At 46.7% G+C, this 9,618-nt stretch overlaps 31 non-coding genes and 16 pseudogenes across 31 annotated transcripts; all 47 read left to right on the top strand.

The window, feature by feature from the left end:
- Positions 1-78: 78 nt before the first annotated feature.
- On the top strand, positions 79-197 carry LOC144416512 (5S ribosomal RNA). The gene has a single exon (XR_013472405.1). It is a non-coding gene; the product is annotated as a 5S ribosomal RNA (ribosomal RNA).
- An 81-nt stretch (positions 198-278) lies between these two features.
- LOC144415920 (5S ribosomal RNA) lies at positions 279-397 on the top strand. Its single transcript, XR_013471814.1, has one exon. It is a non-coding gene; the product is annotated as a 5S ribosomal RNA (ribosomal RNA).
- Positions 398-478: 81 nt separating this feature from the next.
- Positions 479-597, top strand: LOC144415766 (5S ribosomal RNA). The gene has a single exon (XR_013471659.1). It is a non-coding gene; the product is annotated as a 5S ribosomal RNA (ribosomal RNA).
- An 81-nt stretch (positions 598-678) lies between these two features.
- LOC144416590 (5S ribosomal RNA) lies at positions 679-797 on the top strand. The gene has a single exon (XR_013472483.1). It is a non-coding gene; the product is annotated as a 5S ribosomal RNA (ribosomal RNA).
- Positions 798-878: 81 nt separating this feature from the next.
- LOC144414594 (5S ribosomal RNA) lies at positions 879-997 on the top strand. Its single transcript, XR_013470484.1, has one exon. It is a non-coding gene; the product is annotated as a 5S ribosomal RNA (ribosomal RNA).
- Positions 998-1,078: 81 nt separating this feature from the next.
- LOC144411937 (5S ribosomal RNA) lies at positions 1,079-1,197 on the top strand (annotated as a pseudogene).
- Positions 1,198-1,278: 81 nt separating this feature from the next.
- On the top strand, positions 1,279-1,397 carry LOC144415880 (5S ribosomal RNA). Its single transcript, XR_013471774.1, has one exon. It is a non-coding gene; the product is annotated as a 5S ribosomal RNA (ribosomal RNA).
- Positions 1,398-1,679: 282 nt separating this feature from the next.
- LOC144413002 (5S ribosomal RNA) lies at positions 1,680-1,797 on the top strand (annotated as a pseudogene).
- Positions 1,798-1,878: 81 nt separating this feature from the next.
- On the top strand, positions 1,879-1,997 carry LOC144416982 (5S ribosomal RNA). The gene has a single exon (XR_013472874.1). It is a non-coding gene; the product is annotated as a 5S ribosomal RNA (ribosomal RNA).
- Positions 1,998-2,078: 81 nt separating this feature from the next.
- On the top strand, positions 2,079-2,197 carry LOC144411942 (5S ribosomal RNA; annotated as a pseudogene).
- An 81-nt stretch (positions 2,198-2,278) lies between these two features.
- LOC144417471 (5S ribosomal RNA) lies at positions 2,279-2,397 on the top strand (annotated as a pseudogene).
- An 81-nt stretch (positions 2,398-2,478) lies between these two features.
- Positions 2,479-2,597, top strand: LOC144413928 (5S ribosomal RNA). Its single transcript, XR_013469818.1, has one exon. It is a non-coding gene; the product is annotated as a 5S ribosomal RNA (ribosomal RNA).
- An 81-nt stretch (positions 2,598-2,678) lies between these two features.
- LOC144413091 (5S ribosomal RNA) lies at positions 2,679-2,797 on the top strand (annotated as a pseudogene).
- An 81-nt stretch (positions 2,798-2,878) lies between these two features.
- LOC144414443 (5S ribosomal RNA) lies at positions 2,879-2,997 on the top strand. The gene has a single exon (XR_013470333.1). It is a non-coding gene; the product is annotated as a 5S ribosomal RNA (ribosomal RNA).
- An 81-nt stretch (positions 2,998-3,078) lies between these two features.
- On the top strand, positions 3,079-3,197 carry LOC144416335 (5S ribosomal RNA). Its single transcript, XR_013472228.1, has one exon. It is a non-coding gene; the product is annotated as a 5S ribosomal RNA (ribosomal RNA).
- An 85-nt stretch (positions 3,198-3,282) lies between these two features.
- Positions 3,283-3,401, top strand: LOC144415299 (5S ribosomal RNA). The gene has a single exon (XR_013471191.1). It is a non-coding gene; the product is annotated as a 5S ribosomal RNA (ribosomal RNA).
- Positions 3,402-3,482: 81 nt separating this feature from the next.
- LOC144414875 (5S ribosomal RNA) lies at positions 3,483-3,601 on the top strand. The gene has a single exon (XR_013470766.1). It is a non-coding gene; the product is annotated as a 5S ribosomal RNA (ribosomal RNA).
- An 81-nt stretch (positions 3,602-3,682) lies between these two features.
- On the top strand, positions 3,683-3,801 carry LOC144416004 (5S ribosomal RNA). The gene has a single exon (XR_013471898.1). It is a non-coding gene; the product is annotated as a 5S ribosomal RNA (ribosomal RNA).
- An 81-nt stretch (positions 3,802-3,882) lies between these two features.
- LOC144413927 (5S ribosomal RNA) lies at positions 3,883-4,001 on the top strand. The gene has a single exon (XR_013469817.1). It is a non-coding gene; the product is annotated as a 5S ribosomal RNA (ribosomal RNA).
- An 81-nt stretch (positions 4,002-4,082) lies between these two features.
- Positions 4,083-4,201, top strand: LOC144415156 (5S ribosomal RNA). The gene has a single exon (XR_013471048.1). It is a non-coding gene; the product is annotated as a 5S ribosomal RNA (ribosomal RNA).
- Positions 4,202-4,282: 81 nt separating this feature from the next.
- LOC144414874 (5S ribosomal RNA) lies at positions 4,283-4,401 on the top strand. The gene has a single exon (XR_013470765.1). It is a non-coding gene; the product is annotated as a 5S ribosomal RNA (ribosomal RNA).
- An 81-nt stretch (positions 4,402-4,482) lies between these two features.
- On the top strand, positions 4,483-4,601 carry LOC144416093 (5S ribosomal RNA). Its single transcript, XR_013471987.1, has one exon. It is a non-coding gene; the product is annotated as a 5S ribosomal RNA (ribosomal RNA).
- Positions 4,602-4,682: 81 nt separating this feature from the next.
- On the top strand, positions 4,683-4,801 carry LOC144417319 (5S ribosomal RNA). The gene has a single exon (XR_013473213.1). It is a non-coding gene; the product is annotated as a 5S ribosomal RNA (ribosomal RNA).
- An 81-nt stretch (positions 4,802-4,882) lies between these two features.
- On the top strand, positions 4,883-5,001 carry LOC144412176 (5S ribosomal RNA; annotated as a pseudogene).
- Positions 5,002-5,082: 81 nt separating this feature from the next.
- On the top strand, positions 5,083-5,201 carry LOC144417920 (5S ribosomal RNA; annotated as a pseudogene).
- An 81-nt stretch (positions 5,202-5,282) lies between these two features.
- On the top strand, positions 5,283-5,401 carry LOC144413926 (5S ribosomal RNA). The gene has a single exon (XR_013469816.1). It is a non-coding gene; the product is annotated as a 5S ribosomal RNA (ribosomal RNA).
- An 81-nt stretch (positions 5,402-5,482) lies between these two features.
- Positions 5,483-5,601, top strand: LOC144413925 (5S ribosomal RNA). The gene has a single exon (XR_013469815.1). It is a non-coding gene; the product is annotated as a 5S ribosomal RNA (ribosomal RNA).
- An 81-nt stretch (positions 5,602-5,682) lies between these two features.
- LOC144417919 (5S ribosomal RNA) lies at positions 5,683-5,801 on the top strand (annotated as a pseudogene).
- An 81-nt stretch (positions 5,802-5,882) lies between these two features.
- On the top strand, positions 5,883-6,001 carry LOC144417796 (5S ribosomal RNA; annotated as a pseudogene).
- Positions 6,002-6,082: 81 nt separating this feature from the next.
- LOC144412393 (5S ribosomal RNA) lies at positions 6,083-6,191 on the top strand (annotated as a pseudogene).
- Positions 6,192-6,272: 81 nt separating this feature from the next.
- LOC144412092 (5S ribosomal RNA) lies at positions 6,273-6,391 on the top strand (annotated as a pseudogene).
- Positions 6,392-6,472: 81 nt separating this feature from the next.
- On the top strand, positions 6,473-6,591 carry LOC144414543 (5S ribosomal RNA). The gene has a single exon (XR_013470433.1). It is a non-coding gene; the product is annotated as a 5S ribosomal RNA (ribosomal RNA).
- An 81-nt stretch (positions 6,592-6,672) lies between these two features.
- LOC144418245 (5S ribosomal RNA) lies at positions 6,673-6,791 on the top strand (annotated as a pseudogene).
- An 85-nt stretch (positions 6,792-6,876) lies between these two features.
- Positions 6,877-6,995, top strand: LOC144416773 (5S ribosomal RNA). The gene has a single exon (XR_013472666.1). It is a non-coding gene; the product is annotated as a 5S ribosomal RNA (ribosomal RNA).
- An 81-nt stretch (positions 6,996-7,076) lies between these two features.
- LOC144413924 (5S ribosomal RNA) lies at positions 7,077-7,195 on the top strand. The gene has a single exon (XR_013469814.1). It is a non-coding gene; the product is annotated as a 5S ribosomal RNA (ribosomal RNA).
- An 81-nt stretch (positions 7,196-7,276) lies between these two features.
- On the top strand, positions 7,277-7,395 carry LOC144416092 (5S ribosomal RNA). The gene has a single exon (XR_013471986.1). It is a non-coding gene; the product is annotated as a 5S ribosomal RNA (ribosomal RNA).
- Positions 7,396-7,476: 81 nt separating this feature from the next.
- LOC144417318 (5S ribosomal RNA) lies at positions 7,477-7,595 on the top strand. Its single transcript, XR_013473212.1, has one exon. It is a non-coding gene; the product is annotated as a 5S ribosomal RNA (ribosomal RNA).
- An 81-nt stretch (positions 7,596-7,676) lies between these two features.
- Positions 7,677-7,785, top strand: LOC144412392 (5S ribosomal RNA; annotated as a pseudogene).
- An 81-nt stretch (positions 7,786-7,866) lies between these two features.
- LOC144412090 (5S ribosomal RNA) lies at positions 7,867-7,985 on the top strand (annotated as a pseudogene).
- Positions 7,986-8,066: 81 nt separating this feature from the next.
- LOC144414542 (5S ribosomal RNA) lies at positions 8,067-8,185 on the top strand. Its single transcript, XR_013470432.1, has one exon. It is a non-coding gene; the product is annotated as a 5S ribosomal RNA (ribosomal RNA).
- Positions 8,186-8,266: 81 nt separating this feature from the next.
- LOC144418006 (5S ribosomal RNA) lies at positions 8,267-8,385 on the top strand (annotated as a pseudogene).
- Positions 8,386-8,470: 85 nt separating this feature from the next.
- LOC144416772 (5S ribosomal RNA) lies at positions 8,471-8,589 on the top strand. The gene has a single exon (XR_013472665.1). It is a non-coding gene; the product is annotated as a 5S ribosomal RNA (ribosomal RNA).
- Positions 8,590-8,670: 81 nt separating this feature from the next.
- On the top strand, positions 8,671-8,789 carry LOC144413923 (5S ribosomal RNA). The gene has a single exon (XR_013469813.1). It is a non-coding gene; the product is annotated as a 5S ribosomal RNA (ribosomal RNA).
- Positions 8,790-8,870: 81 nt separating this feature from the next.
- LOC144416091 (5S ribosomal RNA) lies at positions 8,871-8,989 on the top strand. Its single transcript, XR_013471985.1, has one exon. It is a non-coding gene; the product is annotated as a 5S ribosomal RNA (ribosomal RNA).
- An 81-nt stretch (positions 8,990-9,070) lies between these two features.
- LOC144417317 (5S ribosomal RNA) lies at positions 9,071-9,189 on the top strand. The gene has a single exon (XR_013473211.1). It is a non-coding gene; the product is annotated as a 5S ribosomal RNA (ribosomal RNA).
- Positions 9,190-9,270: 81 nt separating this feature from the next.
- On the top strand, positions 9,271-9,389 carry LOC144417918 (5S ribosomal RNA; annotated as a pseudogene).
- Positions 9,390-9,470: 81 nt separating this feature from the next.
- LOC144416492 (5S ribosomal RNA) lies at positions 9,471-9,589 on the top strand. Its single transcript, XR_013472385.1, has one exon. It is a non-coding gene; the product is annotated as a 5S ribosomal RNA (ribosomal RNA).
- Positions 9,590-9,618: the final 29 nt, after the last annotated feature.

Raw genomic sequence — 9,618 nt, 5'->3', positions numbered from 1 at the left:
CGTCGCCGTTCCATTCGTTTTTTCTCTGTTTTCTAACAACTGCAAAATACAAATAACAGAACAGACTACTACTTTATCGACTACAACCATACCACGTTGAATGCACCCGATCTCGTTCGATCTCGGAAGTTAAGCAATGTCGGGCTCGGTTAGTACTTGCATGGGTGACCGGCAGGGAATACCGAGTGTCGTAGGCTTTTCGTCGCCGCTTCATTCGATTTTGCTCTGTTTTCCAACAACTGCAAAATACAAATAGCCGAATAGACTACTACTTTATCGCCTACAACCATACCACGTTGAATGCACTCGATCTCGTTCGATCTCGGAAGTTAAGCAATGTCGGGCTCGGTTAGTACTTGCATGGGTGTCCAGCTGGGAATACCGAGTGTCGTAGGCTTTTCGTCGCCGTTTCATTCGATTTTGCTCTGTTTTCCAACAACTGCGAAATACAAATAGCCGAATAGACTACTACTTTATCGCCTACAACCATACCACGTTGAATGCACCCGATCTCGTTCGATCTCGGAAGTTAAGCAATGTCGGGCTCGGTTAGTACTTGCATGGCTGACCGGCTGGGAATACCGAGTGTCGTAGGCTTTTCGTCGCCGTTTCATTCGATTTTGCTCTGTTTTCCAACAACTGCGAAATACAAATAGCCGAATAGACTACTTCTTTATCGCCTAAAACCATACCACGTTGAATGCACCCGATCTCGTTCGATCTCGGAAGTTAAGCAATGTCGGGCTCGGTTAGTACTTGCATGGGTGACCGGCTGGGAATACCGAGTGTCGTAGGCTTTTTGTCGCCGTTTCATTCGATTTTGCTCTGTTTTCCAACAACTGCGAAATACAAATAGCCGAATAGACTACTACTTTATCGCCTACAACCATACCACGTTGAATGCACCCGATCTCGTTCGATCTCGGAAGTTAAGCAATGTCGGGCTTGGTTAGTACTTGCATGGGTGACCGGCTGGGAATACCGAGTGTCGTGGGCTTTTTGTCGCCGTTTCATTCGATTTTGCTCTGTTTTCCAACAACTGCGAAATACAAATAGCCGAATACACTACTACTTTATCGCCTACAACCATACCACGTTGAATGCACCCGTTATCGTTCGATCTCGGAAGTTAAGCAATGTCGGGCTCGGTTACTACTTGCATGGGTGACCGGCTGGGAATACCGAGTGTCGTAGGCTTTTCGTCGCCGTTTCATTCGATTTTGCTCTGTTTTCCAACAACTGCGAAATACAAATAGCCGAATAGACTACTACTTTATCGCCTACAACTATACCACGTTGAATGCACCCGATCTCGTTCGATCTCGGAAGTTAAGCAATGTCGGGCTCGGTTAGTACTTGCATGGGTGACCGGCTGGGAATACCGAGTGTCGTAGTCTTTTTGTCGCCGTTTCATTCGATTTTGCTCTGTTTTCCAACAACTGCAAAATACAAATAGCCGAATAGACTACTACTTTATCGCCTACAACCACACCACGTTGAATGCACCCGTTATCGTTCGATCTCGGAAGTTAAGCAATGTCAGTTGCATGTATGTACTTGCATGGGTGACCGGCTGGGAATACCGAGTGTCGTAGGCTTTTCGTCGCCGTTTCATTCGATTTTGCTCTGTTTTCCAACAACTGCGAAATACAAATAGCCGAATAGACTACTACTTTATCGCCTACAACCATACCACGTTGAATGCACCCGATCTCGTCGATCTCGGAAGTTGAGCAATGTCGGGTTCGGTTAGTACTTGCATGGGTGACAGGCTGGGAATACCGAGTGTCGTAAGCTTTTCGTCGTCGTTTCATTCGATTTTGCTGTGTTTTCTAACAACTGCGAAATACAAATAGCCGAATAGACTACTACTTCATCGCCTACAACCATACCACGTTGAATGCTCCCGATCTTGTTCGATCTCGGAAGTTAAGCAATGACGGGCTTGGTTAGTACTTGCATGGGTGACCGGCTGGGAATACCGAGTGTCGTAGGCTTTTCGTCGCCGTTTCATTCGATTTTGCTCTGTTTTCCAACAACTGCGAAATACAAATAGCCGAATAGACTACTACTTTATCGCCTACAAGCATACCACGTTGAATGCACCCGTTATCGTTCGATCTCGGAAGTTAAGCAATGTCGGGCTCGGTTAGTACTTGCATGGGTGACCGGCTGGGAATACCGAGTGTCGTAGGCTTTTCGTCGCCGTTTCATTCGATTTTGCTCTATTTTCCAACAACTGCAAAATACAAATAGCCGAATAGACAACTACTTTATCGCATACAACCATACCACGTTGAATGCACCCGATCTCGTTCGATCTCGGAAGTTAAGCAATGTCTGGCTCGGTTAGTACTTGCATGGGTGACCGGCTGGGAATACCGAGTGTCGTAGGCTTTTCGTCGCCGTTTCATTCGATTTTGCTCTGTTTTCCAACAACTGCTAAATACAAATAGCCGAATAGACTACTACTTTATCGCCTACAACCATACCACGTTGAATGCACCCGATCTCGTTCGATCTCGGAAGTTAAGCAATGTCGGGCTCGGTTAGTACTTGCATGGGTGACCGGCTGGGAATACCGAGTGTCGTAGGCTTTTCGTCGCCGTTTCATTCGATTTTGCTCTGTTTTCCAACAACTGCGAAATACAAATAGCCGAATAGACTACTACTTTATCGCCTACAACCATACCACGTTGAATGCACCCGTTATCGTTCGATGTTGGAAGTTAAGCAATATCTGGCTCGGTTAGTACTTGCATGGGTGACCGGCTGGGAATACCGAGTGTCGTAGGCTTTTCGTCGCCGTTTCATTCGATTTTGCTCTGTTTTCCAACAACTGCTAAATACAAATAGCCGAATAGACTACTACTTTATCGCCTACAACCATACCACGTTGAATGCACCCGATCTCGTTCGATCTCGGAAGTTAAGCAATGTCGGGCTCGGTTAGTACTTGCATGGGTGACCGGCTGGGAATACCGAGTGTGGTAGGCTTTTCGTCGCCGTTTCATTCGATTTTGCTCTGTTTTCCAACAACTGCGAAATACAAATAGCCAAATAGACTACTACTTTATTGCCTACAACCATACCACGTTGAATGCACCCGATCTCGTTCGATCCCGGAAGTTAAGCAATGTCGGGCTCGGTTAGTACTTGCATGGGTGACCGGCTGGGAATACCGAGTGTCGTAGGCTTTTTTTTCGTCGCCGTTCCATTCGTTTTTTCTCTGTTTTCTAACAACTGCAAAATACAAATAGCAGAACAGACTACTACTTTATCGACTACAACCATACCACGTTGAATGCACCCGATCTCGTTCGATCTCGGAAGTTAAGCAATGTCGGGCTCGGTTAGTACTTGCATGGGTGACCGGCTGGGAATACCGAGTGTCGTAGGCTTTTCGTCGCCGCTTCATTCGATTTTGCTCTGTTTTCCAACAACTGCAAAATACAAATAGCCGAATAGACTACTACTTTATCGCCTACAACCATACCACGTTGAATGCACTCGATCTCGTTCGATCTCGGAAGTTAAGCAATGTCGGGCTCGGTTAGTACTTGCATGGGTGACCGGCTGGGAATACCGAGTGTCGTAGGCTTTTCGTCGCCGTTTCATTCGATTTTGCTCTGTTTTCCAACAACTGCGAAATACAAATAGCCGAATAGACTACTACTTTATCGCCTACAACCATACCACGTTGAATGCACCCGATCTCGTTCGATCTCAGAAGTTAAGCAATGTCGGGCTCGGTTAGTACTTGCATGGGTGACCGGCTGGGAATACCGAGTGTCGTAGGCTTTTCGTCGCCGTTTCATTCGATTTTGCTCTGTTTTCCAACAACTGCGAAATACAAATAGCCGAATAGACTACTTCTTTATCGCCTACAACCATACCACGTTGAATGCACCCGATCTCGTTCGATCTCGGAAGTTAAGCAATGTCGGGCTCGGTTAGTACTTGCATGGGTGACCGGCTGGGAATACCGAGTGTCGTAGGCTTTTTGTCGCCGTTTCATTCGATTTTGCTCTGTTTTCCAACAACTGCGAAATACAAATAGCCGAATAGACTACTTCTTTATCGCCTACAACCATACCACGTTGAATGCACCCGATCTCGTTCGATCTCGGAAGTTAAGCAATGTCGGGCTCGGTTAGTACTTGCATGGGTGACCGGCTGGGAATACTGAGTGTCGTAGGCTTTTCGTCGCCGTTTCATTCGATTTTGCTCTGTTTTCCAAAAACTGCAAAATACAAGTAGCCGAATAGACTACTACTTTATCGCCTACAACCATACCACGTTGAATGCACTCGATCTCGTTCGATCTCGGAAGTTAAGCAATGTCGGGCTCGGTTAGTACTTGCATGGGTGACCGGCTGGGAATACCGAGTGTCGTAGGCTTTTCGTCGCCGTTTCATTCGATTTTGCTCTGTTTTCCAACAACTGCGAAATACAAATAGCCGAATAGACTACTACTTTATCGCCTACAACCATACCACGTTGAATGCACCCGATCTCGTTCGATCTCGGAAGTTAAGCAATGTCGGGCTCGGTTAGTGCTTGCATGGGTGACCGGCTGGGAATACCGAGTGTCGTAGGCTTTTCGTCGCCGTTTCATTCGATTTTGCTCTGTTTTCCAACAACTGCGAAATACAAATAGCCGAAAAGACTACTACTTTATCGCCTACAACCATACCACGTTGAATGCACCCGATCTCGTTCGATCTCGGAAGTTAAGCAATGTCGGGCTCGGTTAGTACTTGCATGGGTGACCGGCTGGGAATACCGAATGTCGTAGACTTTTGGTCGCCGTTTCATTCGATTTTGCTCTGTTTTCCAACAACTGCGAAATACAAATAGCCGAATAGACTACTACTTTATCGCCTACAACCATACCACGTTGAATGCACCCGTTATCGTTCGATCTCGGAAGTTAAGCAATGTCGGGCTCGGTTAGTACTTGCATGAGTGACCGGCTGGGAATACCGAGTGTCGTAGGCTTTTCGTCGCCGTTTCATTCGATTTTGCTCTGTTTTCCAACAACTGCGAAATACAAATAGCCGAATAGACTACTACTTTATCGCCTACAACCATACCACGTTGAATGCACCCGTTATCGTTCGATCTCGGAAGTTAAGCAATGTCGGGCTCGGTTAGTACTTGCATGGGTGACCGGCTGGGAATACCGAGTGTCGTAGGCTTTTCGTCGCCGTTTCATTCGATTTTGCCCTGTTTTCCAACAACTGCGAAATACAAATAGCCGAATAGACTACTACTTTATCGCCTACAACCATACCACGTTGAATGCACCCGATCTCGTTCGATCTCGGAAGTTAAGCAATGTCGGGCTCGGTTAGTACTTGCATGGGTGACCGGCTGGGAATACCGAGTGTCGTAGGCTTTTTGTCGCCGTTTCATTCGATTTTGCTCTGTTTTCCAACAACTGCAAAATACAAATAGCCGAATAGACTACTACTTTATCGCCTACAACCATACCACGTTGAATGCACCCGATCTCGTTCGATCTCGGAAGTTAAGCAATGTCGGGCTCGGTTAGTACTTGCATGGGTGACCGGCTGGGAATACCGAGTGTCGTAGGCTTTTGGTCGCCGTTTCATTCGATTTTGCTCTGTTTTCCAACAACTGCGAAATACAAATAGCCGAATAGACTACTACTTTATCGCCTACAACCATACCACGTTGAATGCACCCGTTATCGTTCGATCTCGGAAGTTAAGCAATGTCGGGCTCGGTTAGTACTTGCATGGGTGACCGGCTGGGAATACCGAGTGTCGTAGGCTTTTCGTCGCCGTTTCATTCGATTTTGCTCTGTTTTCCAACAACTGCGAAATACAAATAGCCGGATAGACTACTACTTTATCGCCTACAACCATACCACGTTGAATGCACCCAATCTCGTTCGATCTCGGAAGTTAAGCAATGTCGTGCTCGGTTAGTACTTGCATGGGTGACCGGCTGGGAATACCGAGTGTCGTAGGCTTTTCGTCGCCGTTTCATTCGATTTTGCTTTGTTTTCCAACAACTGCGAAATACAAATAGCCGAATAGACTACTACTTTATCGCCTACAACCATACCACGTTGAATGCACTCGATCTCGGAAGTTAAGCAATGTCGGGCTCGGTTAGTACTTGCATGGGTGACCGGCTGGGAATACCGAGTGTCGTAGGCTTTTTGTCGCCGTTTCATTCGATTTTTCTCTGTTTTCCAACAACTGCGAAATACAAATAGCCGAATAGACTACTACTTTATCGCCTACAACCATACCACGTTGAATGCACCCGTTATCGTTCGATCTCGGAAGTTAAGCAATGTCAGGCTCGGTTAGTACTTGCATGGGTGACCGGCTGGGAATACCGAGTGTCGTAGGCTTTTCGTCGCCGTTTCATTCGATTTTGCTCTGTTTTCCAACAACTGCGAAATACAAATAGCCGAATAGACTACTACTGTATCGCCTACAACCATACCACGGTGAATGCACCCGATCTCGTTCGATCTCGGAAGTTAAGCATTGTCGGGCTCGGTTAGTACTTGCATGGGTGACCGGCTGGGAATACCGAGTGTCGTAGGCTTTTCGTCGCCGTTTCATTCGATTTTGCTCTGTTTTCCAACAACTGCGAAATACAAATAGCCGAATAGACTACTACTTTATTGCCTACAGCCATACCACGTTGAATGCACCCGATATCGTTCGATCCCGGAAGTTAAGCAATGTCGGGCTCGGTTAGTACTTGCATGGGTGACCGGCTGGGAATACCGAGTGTCGTAGGCTTTTTTTTCGTCGCCGTTCCATTCGTTTTTTCTCTGTTTTCTAACAACTGCAAAATACAAATAGCAGAACAGGCTACTACTTTATCGACTACAACCATACCACGTTGAATGCACCCGATCTCGTTCGATCTCGAAAGTTAAGCAATGTCGGGCTCGGTTAGTACTTGCATGGGTGACCGGCTGGGAATACCGAGTGTCGTAGGCTTTTCGTCGCCTCTTCATTCGATTTTGCTCTGTTTTCCAACAACTGCAAAATACAAATAGCCGAATAGACTTCTACTTTATGGCCTACAACCATACCACGTTGAATGCACCCGATCTCGTTCGATCTCGGAAGTTAAGCAATGTCGGGCTCGGTTAGTACTTGCATGGGTGACCGGCTGGGAATACCGAGTGTCGTAGGCTTTTCGTCGCCGTTTCATTCGATTTTGCTCTGTTTTCCAACAACTGCGAAATACAAATAGCCGAATAGACTACTACTTTATCGCCTACAACCATACCACGTTGAATGCACCCGATCTCGTTCGATCTCGGAAGTTAAGCAATGTCGGGCTCGGTTAGTGCTTGCATGGGTGACCGGCTGGGAATACCGAGTGTCGTAGGCTTTTCGTCGCCGTTTCATTCGATTTTGCTCTGTTTTCCAACAACTGCGAAATACAAATAGCCGAATAGACTACTACTTTATCGCCTACAACCATACCACGTTGAATGCACCCGATCTCGTTCGATCTCGGAAGTTAAGCAATGTCGGGCTCGGTTAGTACTTGCATGGGTGACCGGCTGGGAATACCGAATGTCGTAGACTTTTGGTCGCCGTTTCATTCGATTTTGCTCTGTTTTCCAACAACTGCGAAATACAAATAGCCGAATAGACTACTACTTTATCGCCTACAACCATACCACGTTGAATGCACTCGATCTCGGAAGTTAAGCAATGTCGGGCTCGGTTAGTACTTGCATGGGTGACCGGCTGGGAATACCGAGTGTCGTAGGCTTTTTGTCGCCGTTTCATTCGATTTTGCTCTGTTTTCCAACAACTGCGAAATACAAATAGCCGAATAGACTACTACTTTATCGCCTACAACCATACCACGTTGAATGCACCCGTTATCGTTCGATCTCGGAAGTTAAGCAATGTCAGGCTCGGTTAGTACTTGCATGGGTGACCGGCTGGGAATACCGAGTGTCGTAGGCTTTTCGTCGCCGTTTCATTCGATTTTGCTCTGTTTTCCAACAACTGCGAAATACAAATAGCCGAATAGACTACTACTGTATCGCCTACAACCATACCACGGTGAATGCACCCGATCTCGTTCGATCTCGGAAGTTAAGCATTGTCGGGCTCGGTTAGTACTTGCATGGGTGACCGGCTGGGAATACCGAGTGTCGTAGGCTTTTCGTCGCCGTTTCATTCGATTTTGCTCTGTTTTCCAACAACTGCGAAATACAAATAGCCGAATAGACTACTACTTTATTGCCTACAACCATACCACGTTGAATGCACCCGATATCGTTCGATCCCGGAAGTTAAGCAATGTCGGGCTCGGTTAGTACTTGCATGGGTGACCGGCTGGGAATACCGAGTGTCGTAGGCTTTTTTTTCGTCGCCGTTCCATTCGTTTTTTCTCTGTTTTCTAACAACTGCAAAATACAAATAGCAGAACAGGCTACTACTTTATCGACTACAACCATACCACGTTGAATGCACCCGATCTCGTTCGATCTCGAAAGTTAAGCAATGTCGGGCTCGGTTAGTACTTGCATGGGTGACCGGCTGGGAATACCGAGTGTCGTAGGCTTTTCGTCGCCTCTTCATTCGATTTTGCTCTGTTTTCCAACAACTGCAAAATACAAATAGCCGAATAGACTTCTACTTTATGGCCTACAACCATACCACGTTGAATGCACCCGATCTCGTTCGATCTCGGAAGTTAAGCAATGTCGGGCTCGGTTAGTACTTGCATGGGTGACCGGCTGGGAATACCGAGTGTCGTAGGCTTTTCGTCGCCGTTTCATTCGATTTTGCTCTGTTTTCCAACAACTGCGAAATACAAATAGCCGAATAGACTACTACTTTATCGCCTACAACCATACCACGTTGAATGCACCCGATCTCGTTCGATCTCGGAAGTTAAGCAATGTCGGGCTCGGTTAGTGCTTGCATGGGTGACCGGCTGGGAATACCGAGTGTCGTAGGCTTTTCGTCGCCGTTTCATTCGATTTTGCTCTGTTTTCCAACAACTGCGAAATACAAATAGCCGAATAGACTACTACTTTATCGCCTACAACCATACCACGTTGAATGCACCCGATCTCGTTCGATCTCGGAAGTTAAGCAATGTCGGGCTCGGTTAGTACTTGCATGGGTGACCGGCTGGGAATACCGAATGTCGTAGACTTTTGGTCGCCGTTTCATTCGATTTTGCTCTGTTTTCCAACAACTGCGAAATACAAATAGCCGAATAGACTACTACTTTATCGCCTACAACCATACCACGTTGAATGCACCCGTTATCGTTCGATCTCGGAAGTTAAGCAATGTCGGGCTCGGTTAGTACTTGCATGGGTGACCGGCTGGGAATACCGAGTGTCGTAGGCTTTTCGTCGCCGTTTCATTCGATTTTGCTCTGTTTTCCAACAACTGCGAAATACAAATAGCCGAATAGACTACTACTTTATCGCCTACAACCATACCACGTTGAATGCACCCAATCTCGTTCGATCTCGGAAGTTAAGCAATGTCGGGCTCGGTTAGTACTTGCATGGGTGACCGGCTGGGAATACCGAGTGTCGTAGGCTTTTCGTCGCCGTTTCATTCGATTTTTCTC

This window comes from Styela clava, chromosome 15, assembly GCF_964204865.1.
Source record: "Styela clava chromosome 15, kaStyClav1.hap1.2, whole genome shotgun sequence".
NCBI classification, from domain to species: domain Eukaryota; kingdom Metazoa; phylum Chordata; class Ascidiacea; order Stolidobranchia; family Styelidae; genus Styela; species Styela clava.
This window is presented reverse-complemented; position numbering and strand designations above follow the sequence as displayed.